The sequence below is a fragment of the Panthera leo genome, chromosome A1 (genome assembly GCF_018350215.1).
Source record: "Panthera leo isolate Ple1 chromosome A1, P.leo_Ple1_pat1.1, whole genome shotgun sequence".
Taxonomy (NCBI): Eukaryota; Metazoa; Chordata; class Mammalia; order Carnivora; family Felidae; genus Panthera; species Panthera leo.
This window is the reverse complement of record NC_056679.1, coordinates 86,609,251-86,623,766: the sequence shown is the minus strand read 5'-3', so window position 1 is coordinate 86,623,766 and position 14,516 is coordinate 86,609,251. Positions and strand designations below refer to the sequence as shown.

General features: G+C 32.6%; 1 pseudogene; it reads left to right on the top strand.

Moving 5' to 3' along the window:
• The first annotated feature begins 792 nt into the window (after positions 1-792).
• LOC122229719 lies at positions 793-14,259 on the top strand (annotated as a pseudogene).
• The last annotated feature ends 257 nt before the right edge of the window (positions 14,260-14,516 follow it).

Below are 14,516 nucleotides of genomic sequence, written 5' to 3'. Positions count from 1 at the left end.
TTCCTAAGAGCCCCTGTCAGATAACTATTCCTTAGGCTATAGATGAAAGGATTTAACAAGGGAGTAATCACAGTGTACATGACAGCTGCTGCTTGGTCTTTTTCAGCTATATGGGAGTTGGAGGGACATAAATAAACGCCAATTATTGTGCCAAAAAACAAGAGGACCACGCAGATATGAGAAGAGCATGTGGAGAATGCTTTAAATTTCCCTATGGTTGATGGCATTCTGACTATAGAATAACCAATGAGTATGTAAGAAACTAAAATACAGATAAAGCTTACCACCACCACCAGTCCCCCCTCAATAAAAATAAATAACTCATTGCTATGGGTATCTGAACAGGACAATTTTAGCAGTGGTCCAATATCACAGAAGAACTGAGGAATTTTGTTATCCTTACAGAAGGATAATTGAACCAATAAGATGGTGTGTATCTGTGCACTCAAGATTGCAAAGATCCAGGAGGTGGCCACCAGACGAGCACAGAATTTGGGAGTCATAATGGATAAGTAGGACAAAGGAAGGCAGATGGCCACAAAACGGTCATAAGACATAATAGGGAGAAGTAATGTTTCCATCCCTGAAAAACAGATAAATAGGTACATTTGCATCATGCAGTTATTAAATGAGATAGTAGAATTTCCTGTCTGGATGTCTACAAGCATTTTGGGAACAGTAGTGGAAGACAAACAAAGGTCAATCAAGGATAAATTGCTAAGGAAATAATACATAGGGGAGTGAAAGCAAATATTTGATATACTTGTTAGGATTATGAGAAGGTTTCCAACCATGGTGGTCAGGTAAATGCAGAGAAGCAGGAAAAAAAGGAGTGGCTGTTTGGCTGGATCATCAGAAAACCCCATGAGGATGAACTCAAAAAAGGTGCTTTGGTTTAGCATCTTCATAAATTCTATCATCTGTATGTAACTCTTGTGATAAATATAGTAGTATGAAGTTCATCAAACAGAATTAATCAGGTCATCAACCCATGGGAGGTGTTCACTCTGAAAATATCATAAGAAAGTTTTATTTGAGGGTATGGTGTGGTCATGGTTTCTCATCATCAAGTTGGTGCAAAATTAATTTTATTTTCTATTAACATTTTATCACATTCAAACTGAGCTCTTAAATACATTATCTAATTTATTTTAATTTATGTCACTTGGAAATATTACCCAATTGTACTGAAGAAGAAATGGAGACATAGAGTTTAAGACTTGTTCATGATCATAAAGATATAAATAAGTGGAAATGATATTTCAACACAGTTTTCCTGACTAAATGTTCTTTTTCAATTCACAAGGGGCTTAAATTTCACCATGAAAATGTGAAACATAAAAGTATTTAAACCTGGTTGCTTTTGTACTTATATCAAAAGTAAGAGTTATGATCTCTATTCAATTTTCTTTTTACTTTACTATCTCCAGAAGACTCATTCTAGATTATTTTTTACATCTGGTCTCAGAGTCTATTGTCTTTATCATAACAATTAAACCATAACAATGTAGTCACCCCTTAATGTATGTTTCTCTCATTAACCTGCAAGACACTGGATAATAAAGTCTATGTCATGTCTACTTTTGTGTGTCAATGTTTTAAAAGACATTGGCTTATGATAGAACTAAATAACATAGACTTAATGCAATAATTAGATAAATAATTCTTAAAACAGAATAATTTGTGAAACTATAGCTATATTTTCCATTTTCAGAAAAGAATTAGTAAGTAATTCATAAAAAATACATTGGAGTAATACACAAACTTTGGTTCTCTCCATTTCTGGGAGTAAATCCATACAAGAGAATTATTAATTAGCAAATAAATGACTTAAGTATATCAATAAAAATTACATAATTCCATGTGAAAAAACATGGAGAGAAAAGACTTCAAAGATTATTAACCCTGTAGCTCTGAAATAAAAATCTCTTATTGATAGTTTTCTGATTCACAGAATATCAAATAAAACAGCTACTTTATCGCAATAATTATACAGAGTGAGTATAAAGATCAGACATCTTGCCATTTGTGTTATTTAGGTCACCTGTGCCTACCTTGTTGAAGGTTTCGACTACTTCTTACAGTTGAATGAGAGGTTTATTTTTTGAGTCAACTTAATGCTCTTGGAGTGGATAGAAGTTTAGTTTGCAATTTGTAATATATCAGTTCCAAGAAGCATTAAAGTGTGTGGATTTTTGAGATATAATTTTGTCAAGAGACCTCTTATAAAAAACAAATGTAACCAGAACATCAGTTTTTTCTCACATCATCCTGGGTGTGTAAATTTATATATTTTTGAAATATATCAGGGGTATTTGGAGGCCCTAGAGCTAACATGTCTTTGGAAACTACAATAATTTGTCTTATATTTATTGATACAAAGGGATTTTCCAAACATAGACAATTGTATGGTTCTGTTGAAACACAAGTAACCTCTAAACGAAGAAAAACAAAGTACTGATTATTGAATCAATCATAAAAGAAGATAGAGTAAACTCCCATATTAAAGGTTAAAGAACTCAAACGTAGAAACTTCAAAGGATATTATGTAAAATCAGTACCTAAGGAGTCCATGAAAATAACTATAATTCCTGAATATATTTATGGCTCAAATCAATTGTGTTTGTTTCAGTTATCAGGTCTTGGGTGGAGAAGCTCTTGCTCAAATATCATGATCAATCCCTGGAATAGACAAAATATGTAATATTTATTACAGAGGATCATGTGTATAATATGCATATTTAGCAAATACATACTAGAACAAAATATTGTACGTGTTGCCTGCATAGTTGTGTTTCATGAAATAAAAATATTTTTCAAAATGTTGAATTTACCATATAAATTAAGTTGATATTGTTTACATGTTTTGTAGTCTTATTAGCATAAAATCAATGAGTAGTTTATCTCATATTACAAAAAAAAAGAAATTCAGAAATGTGTAAGTCATATACATTTAAATATTTTTACAATAGCTTTGTCTACACTTATAGAAGCAGACTGTTAGAAAAGCTTTTATTTCAACATTCTTTAAAAATGAAAACTGCCACCCATAACTATAGTTTTCAGATACTAAATAGTATCAATACCTCTAAGCCTTGTTAGAATTTGTGTAGACATCTGTGTACAAACATCTAGAATAAAAAAAACCCACAAAATATCTAAAGTCAAGTTCTACAGTGGCAGGAGAATACTCATTCTATAAATTCTAAAGTTCCCCACATAGAGATTATATGCATCATATGCAGTCAGTGACATTTGTAAAAAGCTGAAATAACTCACCTAAATTAATGTGATATTTTTGGATGCTTTTCATTGCTTTCATTTCTGATTCATTTCATCAACAAATGGGTTGAATAGATCCACCAGTTTACTCTTCTGTGGCACTGATAAAGCTTGCCCATGATGAATTGATAGTGAACATAATAATGTAACTGAAGAATGTGGGACTAAATGAGGTAAGGAAGCACATAGAACATTTACATGTTCTTAGGGAGCTTCCAGGACAGTCTGTTCAATTCCCCATGAGAAAGGGATACCAAGCAGATATTTAATCTCGGTTGTGTGCCCCAGAGACATTTTCTCTAGAGGACAATGAAGATTTATAATTTTATCCCTTCCTTTTGTTATATTCACAGTAATTCAACTATAGAGGTTTTCACCATAGAGATTGGGAAATTGTTAAATTTCCCAAGAGTTTCAATTAAAATATTCTCTAATGCATAATATCAGATATAAAATGATAGTAATATCACCTGATGGTCAGAATTCTACTAGATATAATTTGTCCCCTTATGAGTAAATAAATGCCCTCTAACCAAATTGAGTTCTGTTATTGTTTTTCCTCTTTTCTAGCATGCTCTAGTTTGACATGGCATATTTAATCTAAGAGTATTTATACCCTTTATGACATTTATTTCTTCCCTTATGAAGTTGTTTACATTTGGGCTAAAAAGCTCTGCAATAAAGACTACATATATTGTTTATACCAGAGCTTCCAAGACTTCGTAGAAAAGTGGAAAATTATCCTCTATTAAAATGTGTGAAAATTTGGTAAATAAAATAATAAATATTGCATTGAAACTATGGAAATATAATGGAAAAAACTGTATTTTGTAATGGATGGTATTTAAAGCTTGGAATTACTTGGGCGCCACCCTTCCTTACTTATTACCTCATTTAAATGAAATTAGTGACTACTGGCATTATCAAGCAATCTATTTTCAAATATTTCTACTTTGTCATTATTTCCATGTTTTTCCTTTAAACATCCTTTTTAGTTAGTAACATTTAAAATTTATAAATTTATAATTGTTATAGTTTTGTGTTCTCCCATGGGCAACATTGAGGGTGATTTTCTCAATATTTTACATGTCACCATTTACAAACTATTGTTGAGGATAGATCTTAAACCAGATAGAATTGTAAAATAATTTAATGTTTACATATATGTATTTGGCAATTAACATATTTACTAGTATTGTGAAAGCTTTATCAAGCTATAATTAACATACAACATTGAGCAAGTTTAAGGTGTACAACATATTGACCTGATATATGTATATATTACAAAATGATTACCATAGTAAAGTTAGTTCTTATGTCCATCACATCATAAAATTACATTTGTTGTCTGTGTGGTAAGAACATTTTAGATTTACTCCCAGTAGCTTTCCAATATATAAGACTTTTGTTGACTATAGTCACTGTGCTATGTATTAGGTCCCCAGCACTTATTTATATTATAACTGGGAGTCTGTACCTTTTGACCAGCATTTCCCATTTACTCCAACCTCCCGGCTCTGGGCAACCAGCATTTTGCACTCTGTATCTATGAGCTCAGCATTTTATGATTCTACTTATAAGTGTTATATCCACAATTCAACCAAGTAAATTTAAAATTTTATTTGGTTTTATTAAATGATTCATGAATTGAGCAGCATCCCATCTAGCAAGTAGAGGGCAGCTCCAAATGTCTACCAAAAGGGAAAGACTAAAGGTTTGGCAAAAAAAAAGTCATAAACAGAAAAGAAAAAAGAAAAGATTATTAGGTAATCTTATCTTCATTTTGGAATAGTTTGTCTTAATAGGTGGATTATCTGATCTTCTTATGGGGGATAGAAAAGGTCTCTATGGGGGATAGAAAAGGTCAAGAGACCTCCTACAAAAAACAAATGTAGCCAGACCATCAGTTTTTTTTTCTCACATCATCCTGGGTATATAAATTTTTATATATATATATTTTTTGAAATATATCAGGGGTATTAGAAATTGTCATTATGTTCATTATGAGCCCCAGTTTGGAGACTTGGCTGAAGTAATACCATTTGGGACCTTGCGTGTGTGTATGAGTTCATTCAATATTTATCTTCCACATTTACCTTACTTATTACACTTAGAATAATACCCTCCAGGTTTATCCATGTTATTGCAAATGGCAGGATTTCCTTCTTTTTAGGAATAACAATATATATCTATATGGATATATATAGATGTCTATGTATATCACATATCATAATGGGTCTTATGTTGTTTTTTATGTTTGTTTATGTTTTGTTTTGTTTTTGTTCAGGTATGTTTTGTTTGTGTTTTAGGTATCGTTTATGTTTTATTTTGACTATAGTGAATAACACTACAATGAACATGAACATGGAAATATATCTTCAAAATAGTGTTAGTAGTTATATACGCTTTTCTTTTCATAACCTTGCTATCTCTTGCTATCTCTTGTCTTAATTTAGAGATATTCCAATAATTGTGAGGTATTATAAATTGTTTTTATTTTATTTACATTTCGCTGATGATTAGTGATGTTGAGCATCTTTTTATTTGCCTGTTTGCCAGTGTATGCCTCTTTTTAAACAATGCCTAACTTCTCTGACCATTTTTTCAATCGGATTATTTGTCTTTTTTTTTTTTTTTTGCTATTAAGTTGCTTAAGAGTCCTATATATTATGGATATTAACCTCACAACAGATAGATGGAATGTACATATTTTCTCCCATTATGTATGGTGCATTTAAATTCTTGATGGTGATTGCTTCTTTTGCTGGGTAGATGCTTTTTAATTTGATAGAGTCCCACTTATTTAATTTTTTTGTAGCCTTTGCCTTATGCATCATAGCCAAAAAAATCATTGCTAAGACCAATGTCAAGGTGAATTTTTTCTAATTTTTTATTAGCTTTATGGCTTTCAGTCTTACGTCCATACTTTTCATACAATTTCTGTTGTTTTTAATGAATGGTGTAAGATAGGGGTAACATTCTTTTTGCAGGTGAACACCCAACTTTCCCAACATCATTTGTTGGAGAAGATATCCGTTTTTCTATTGAATACCCTTGGACACTTTGCCAACTTCTATTTATTTATTTTTTTATGTGTATTTATCTATTTTGAGAGAGGAAGAGCATGGGAGGGGCAGAGAGAGACGGAGAGAGATTCCCAAGCAGTATCCACATTGTCACCTCATAGCTCTGTGGGTCTCAAACTCACAAACCATCAGTTCATAACCTGAGTTGAAATCAAGAGTTAGATGCTTAGTCAACTGAGCTACCTATGTGATCCTCCTTTGTCAGATTTTAATTGAATGCATATGCATGGATTTATTTGTAGTTTCTTGATTGTAGGTTCTATTGCTTCATAGGTTTCTTTTTATATTAATATCATATTGTTTTGATTGGTATAGCTTCATAATGCAATTTGAAATCAGGTTGTGTGATGCCTCCAGGTTTGTTCTTCTTTCTCATAATTGCTTTGCCTCTTTGGATCTTCTTGTGGTTCTATATGAATTTCAGATTTTTTTTTCCATTTCTGTAAAAAATGCCATTGGAATTTTGATAAAGATTGCATGGAATCTATAGATGTTCTGGATAGTTTGGAAATTTAATGATGTTCATAATTTGCAATTAATTTTTCCAGTGAACATGGAATATCTTTTCATTTCTGTCTTCTTCAATTACCTTAATTAATGTTTTATAATTTTAGTGTATAGATATCTGTTTTTGTTTATTTCTTAGTGTTTTATTGTGTCTGATGCTATTATGCATGGGATTGCTTTATTTTTATATATTTCATTGTTAGTACAGAAACATGACTAAATCTGTGTTTATTTTGTATCATGTTAATTTATTAAATTTCTTTATTTGTTCTAGTAGTTTTTCATGGAATTTGTAGTTTTTCCTCATATAAAATAATGTCATCCACAAACAGGGACAATTTTACAATCGGGATGCATTTTGTTTGTTTGTTTTGCTTGCCTAATTGCTTTGGCTAGAGTATTCAGCACTATGTTGAAAAGAAGTGGGGAGTGAAGTCACTATTTTGTTCCTGAAATTAGGGAAAATCTTTCATCCTTTTACCTTTGCATATGATGTCAGTTGTGGGCTTGTGACAATAGATTTTATTTTCTTGATTCATCTTGCTTCTATACCCAATTTGTTGAAGATTTGTATCATGAAAGATATCTTATATTGTCAAATGCTATTTCTACATGTACTGAGATGACATAATTTTTATCGTTAGTTTCTTATCATAGTATATCATGTTTATTAATTGGCATATGCTGAACCATCTTTGCATAACAGGAATAAATCCCATGTGGTCAAGCTATATATTTCTATAAATATGTTGTTGAATTGTGTTTGTTAATGTTTTGTTTAGACTATTTGTATCTACATTTATCTGGAATATTGACCTTAAATTTATTTTCTTTTAGAGTCCTTATCTAGTTTTGGTATCTTAAAAATGGCCTTGTTAAATGAATTTGGAAGTGTACCTTCCTCTTCAGTTTTTCAGAATAATTTGAGATTTTTGGCATTAACCTTTCAATGTTTGTTAGAATTCACCATTGAAACCATTTGGTCATGCCCTCCCCCCACCCCGGCCTTGGGAGGTTTTTGATTAATGATTTAGTATTCCTGTCGTTGCTTTGTTCAGATTTTCTATTTCTTCATGAGTCACAGATGATAAATCATGTTTCTAGGAATTTATACATTTCATCTAGATTATCCAGTCATTTGGTGTATAAATTATTTTGGTAGTCTACTATAATTCTTTTAATTTTAAATTATCATTTTTTATGTCTTCTCTATCATTTTTATTTTATTTATTTGTATTGTCTCCTTTTTTTCTTTCCTTCAGCTAAGTTTTTTCTGTTTTTATTTTTAAAAGGCAACTCTTTGTTTCATTGATACTTTTATTTTTTTTCTAGTACTTTATTTGTGATCTGTATAATATCTTTAAACGTTTATTTTTATAAATTTGGGCTTTGGTCTCTTTTAGTTATTTCTTTAAAGAGTAAACATAGTTGTTTATTTGAAATTTTTTACCTTAATTTAGGTGTTTCATAATAGACTTTTCTCTTAGCACTACTTTAGCAGAATTTCATACCTATTTATATATGGTGCTTTAATTGGTTGTTCAGTAGTAAGTTGTCTAGTTTATGAATTTTTTATGAAGTTTTCAGCCTTCCTCTTGTTATTTCTTTCTAGTTTACTATCATTGTGATTGAAAGAATATACTTTTTATTATTTTAATATTTTTAAATTTGCTAAGACTTGTTTTATGAGCTAATATGTTATCTATCCTAGAGGATGTACCATGTGACCTTCGGAAGAATGTATATTCTGATGCAGTTGAATAAAAAGTTATATACATGTATGTTATGCTCGTTTGGTTTAAAATATAGTCCTAGTCCAATTTTTCCTTATTGACTTTTCTGTCTGTATGATTTATTCATTGTTGAATTGGGGTATTAAGTTTTCTATACTTATGGGTCTATTTTTCCATTTAGATCTGTTATTGTTGACTTCATATATGTAGATGCTCTGATGTTGGGTCTGTATATATTTACAATTATTATATTCTCTTGATTTATTGATCTCTTTGTCATTACATAATAACCTTACTTTTATTTTACTGAAGATTTTGACCGAACGTGTACTTTGTCTGATGCAACAATAGCTAGCCTTGCTGCCTTTTGTTTTCCATTCATATGGAACATTTCTTCCATCCTTTCACTATGAATCTACGTTTTCCTTAAAATTAATGTGCTCTGTGGACAGCATATAGCTGGGACCCTTTTTTTTTCTTCTCCCCCCCCCCCCCACCTTTTTTTAAGTTCATCCACTTTATGCCTTTTAATTGGATAATTTTTTCAATTTACTTTAAAAGGCATTACTGATAGAAAAAAACTTATTAATGCAATCTATTATGTTCTGGAAAATGATTTTAGTACCATGGTGGGGCAAGTTATTCTTTTCTAGCCCTTTTTTTTATACAACTAACTTGACATCCATTACCAAACAAATGCGCCTCTGCCCTTTATACCAAGAGACCTGAGACATTTCTAATTTTCCTGTGCAGCCCCCCAAAAACAATATCTCAATTAGGGCTGCAGATACAAAGGAGGTGGGGAAGCTGCTTTAGTCCCTTCTACTATAATTACACAAGGAAAGAGTAGAATGGCAAATTCAAAGTGTTGAAAAGCAAAAATTGGCAACCAACAATACCATGCCAAGAAAGATTATCCTTCAGATATGTAGGAAGAATAAAGTTTCTTAAGCAAACAAAATATAACAAAATTCACCACCACTAGATCTTCCTTGCAAGGTCTCAATGAACTAGAAAAAGAAGAAAAAAATAAGCTAAAAAAAAGCAAAAAAAGGGAAATAATAAAGATATGAGCAGAAATAAATAAGCTCAAAACAGTAATGAAAAATGATTAGTACAACTAAGAGTTCATCTTTCAAGAATGTAAACAAAATTAAGAAAGCTTTACATAGGCTAAGAAAAAAATTGTGAATCCTCAATAAATAAAATTATAACTGTAGAAAAAGACTTTACATCTAATATGACAGAAATTCATAAGATCATAAGAGATTACTATGAATAATTATATACCTACAATTTATACATACAACCTAGCAGGACAGAATCATGAAGAAACATAAAATCTAAACAGATCAATTAGTAGGAAAGAATTAAAAACAGTAAAGAAGAAACAAATACTCCCAACACAGAAAACAACCCAGATCAGATGGCTTCACTGGCATATTCTACCAAACATTTACCAAAGAATTAATACCTATGCTGCTCAAATTCTTCCAAAAATTGAAGAGGTGGAAACACTTTCAAAGTCTTTTTACAAGGCCAGCATTACACTGATACTAATGATAGATAAGAACATTACAAAGTAGAAAACTATACACCAATATCACTGCACATATTAATGTAAACATTTTCAACAGAATATTTCCAAACTTAATTCAAGAATCAGTTTAAAAGTGTTCACTTTAGCCATTTGGGATTTATCTCTGTGATGCAGTAATGGTTCAACATACTCAAATAAAATGCAACCTTTTACATCAATAAAATGAAAGATAAAAATCACTTGATCATCACAATAGATGCAGAAAAGCATTTGACACATACAATGTTCTTTCATGATAAAAAACCTTCTACAGACTGGGTATAGAACAAATATACCTTACCCTAATAAAGGTCATCTACATCCAACTGCAACAGGCTTTATACACAATGGTGAAAAAATTGAAAGTGTATCTTCTAAGATCAGAAACAAGACAATGATGCTCACTTTCACTACTCTTATTCTATATAATACTCCAAGTTCTAGCTAGAAAAATTAGACAACACAAAGAAATAAAAGGCAACTGATTCTGAAAAGTACAATTAAAATTGTCAGTAATTGTAGTTGATATCATTTTGTATATAGAAAATCTCAACAACTGAACAAAGATACTATTGGAACTAATGAACGATTTCAATAAAACTATAGAATATAAAATCAATATCAGAAATCAGTTTAATTTCTACACATTTATTTATGTATATATATACATGCATATGTATATACATATGTATATGTGTGTGTATATATATATATAGAATACAACATATAGGAATAAATTAAGGCAAGGAATTAAAGATATGTACAAGGAAAAATGCATGCCTTTTTTGAAGAAAATCAAACAAGACACAAACAAATGAAAATACATCCAGTGTGCTATGATTGGAAGAATTCATAGTGTTAAAATGCCCATACTGCACAAAGTCATCTATAGATTCAATGCAATTCTTATCCAAATTCCAATGGCATTATTCACAGACATAGAAATAGCAAAAGACCTAAAATTTGTAGGAATTGCAAGAGCAAATAACCAAAGCAAACCTAAGAAAGAACAAAGCTAGAGATATTTCACTTCCTGGTTTCAAACTATATTACGAAGCTATAGTAATAAAATAGTATGTTATTGGCACAAAAAAATAAACACACACCAATGGAACCAAATGGACAGCACATAATTAAACACCCACATGTATGATCAACTAATATTTATTAAGGTAGTCACCAGTCACACCTGGTGAAAATATGGAAAATAAAAAGAGAGGGAAAGAATAGTTTATTTAACAAAAGTTTGGAAAACTGGATACATACATGCAGAATAATGATGTTAGACCCACCTCTCATGTCACTCACAAAAAGATAATTCAAAAAGATCAAAGACTTAAACACAAGATATGATACCATAAAACTAGAAGAAAACATTAAGATATGGCACCTCACCAATGGTCTTGGCAATGGTGTTTTGGAAGTGACACTGAAAGCAGGAAAAACAAAAGTAAAAATTAACAAATAGGAATCAAATATACTTAAAATCTTCACAGCAAATGAAACAGTCAAAGAAAAAAATGAAAAATCAACCTACAAAATGAGAAAAGTTTTACTAACCCAATATTAAATAAGGGGTAAGTATCCAAAATATATAAACAACTCGTAAAATCAAATAAAGGAAATAATTTTCTTACAAAATGGTCAGAGGAACTGTGTAGACAGAGAGAGTGAGAGAGGGAGGAGAAAATCGGGGAACACACCTGGAGAACATTTCCTCAAAACATTGTTCTGGAAAAAGACAGGGGCTAAATTTTGAGAGTTCTTGCAATCAGTGAGGATTAAAATCTGGAGTCCTAATTGTCAGTGGCCTTGGCTGTGATAGATCCCAAAGGCACTGTCCTCCTCTTAGAGAGAAAGCAAGCAAACAACCCAGTGGCAGATGGTGTGGAAACAGCAATCTGAAGAATGCCTGGTGCACACAGGTAGAGATTATTTGCTCTTTTTGGAGCACAGTTCTTAGGGGCAGCATTCAGAGACACCTTTCCTGGAACAAAGGAGCTGGCTGGCACTATTTCCCTCCCATGCTCCTTAGCATAAAGACAGAGCTACTTGCAGAAAGCAGAACAGCATCTATACTGGCTGCCTAACTAGTTTACACCAAGCTCCAGACCCCTTAATTCTGGTAGGACTGCCATTCTCAGTCAAGCTTGCATCAGTCCAGCACAGTGAGGCCATTCCCCACAAGATAAGCCTAAACTCCTACCCACACCACATCTACTGACCAGAGAGTTTTGCAGGGCCCCAGTTCCTCCTGGTAGGGATGATGACAAGTTTTATTACACAAACAGACCAGAGCACACCAAGTAAAACTTGCCAAATTCAGGTCAGAGACCAAACACTGTCCATAGAAAGCAAGGAGAGCCTCTGCAGATAACTTGACTGAAGGATGGAGCAGCCAGAACAAAATATCAGAATACACACAGCACACACCAGAGACACTCCATGAAACCAAAGAGCATGGACATTACATGACCTCTTCTTCATAAAGCCATTACTTTCGGGAGCAGAAGACAAACTGGCATTTCTGACACACAGAAAATGGTACAGATAAACAAAATGCGAAGAAGGAGAAATTTATCTTAAATGAAAGAACAAGATAAGGTAACAGTCAGAGAGCTAGGCCAAACAGGTATAAATAACAATAGAAAGATAATAAGATAAATATTCTATTATGGATGATTTAAAGCATTGATCATAATGATACTCACTGGGCTTGAGCAAAGAATAGAAGACATCAGTGACACACCACAGAGTTAAAAGAGTTAAAAAAAATAAATCATTTGAAAATTCAATAAACAAATTGGAAAAAGGCTTCATGCAATGCATAGTGGGCTGGGGGGAGGAGAGGAATGAATTAGTGACCAAAAAAGACAAAGGAATGGAAAAAAACTGAAAAAAATAAATAAAACAATAATGCAACACAAGAATAGACTTAGGGCAAAAAGTGACTCTATTAAACATAATAACATTTAACTATAGGAGTCTAAGAAGAAGAAAAAGAGAGAGGAGAAGGGGCAGAAAATGTGGTTAAGGAAATAATAGGTGAAAACATCCACAATCTAGGGAAGGAAACACACATTCAGATGCAGAAGGCACAGAGAAATTCCATTAAAAAAAAAGTAAGCCAACACTAAGATATATTGTTATAAAATTTGGAAAATGTGACAAATAAAAATCTTAATATAGTAAGGTGGGACAGTTTGAGCAAGACCAAGACAGAACCAAAGCCAGGCACAGGCAGGGGATATGGTCCCACCAAGAACCGAAGAAGGCACTGAATGTATACTCAATGTCCGTCACCAGCAATAATCTAAGACAACACGACATGCTGGGCCTGGGTCAATGAGTCTCTGCAGCTGAATCTGACAAAGATCAAACAGTTGCACTCAGTAACTGCTTATCATCAGTTTATGGGCATGCTGTTCCTTGGCTCCATTGCCTTGAAGAAAGTGAAATTCCACACTAAACTAGAACACGAATACATCCAGAACTTCAAAATACTACAAGCAGGTTTTAAGACAATTGGTATTGACAAAATAATTCCTGTGGACAAGTTAGAAAAGGAAATTTTCAAGGCAATTTTGAATTTGTTCAGTGGTTCAAGAACTTTTTTGATGCAAACTATGATGAAAAAGACTATGACCCTATAGCTGCCAGACAAGATGAGAAAACTTTAGTGGCTCCCTCCCTTGTTGCTCCAGCTCTAAACAAACTGAAGAAACTTCTCAGCTCTAGGAGTGCAGCTCCACAGAGGCCCTCTGTGACCCACAGAACTACTGCAACCCCTAAGGTTGACCTGGGTTTGGTGCTAAAGAATCTGGTGTGGGCAACTGGGATGATGAAACAGCTAATTGATGCAGCAGGTCAACGTGTTGAAACTTAATGTTGAAGACTTGGAGAAAGAGATTTCTATTTTAGGAATCTAAGGAACATTGAATTGATTTGCCAAAATAACAAGGGGGAAAACAACCCTGTACTGCAGCGTACCATGGGCAATCTCTATGCCACAGACAAAACTTTTGTGATAGCTGATGAAGGGGGCCCACAGGAGGAAGAAGAAGAGTGTTAACAGTCTGGACCAGCAGAGCAATATCCAAATTCTTCACTCCAAATCATATGCTTAACTGTAAAATATTTCCTTTTATTATTCTTAGGGGACGCACTGATTTCTTTTCATGAGCAAAAAGTACCTCTTGTAAAGAACACTGCAGAAGTTTCACTCTTTTTCCAATGAGTTTGAGTTAGGGGCTTTCATTTTATAGCAAGGCAGTATTAACATCCAGCTGTTTCACCTAGGCTGCAGCTCACAGAGGCTGACCATGGGGC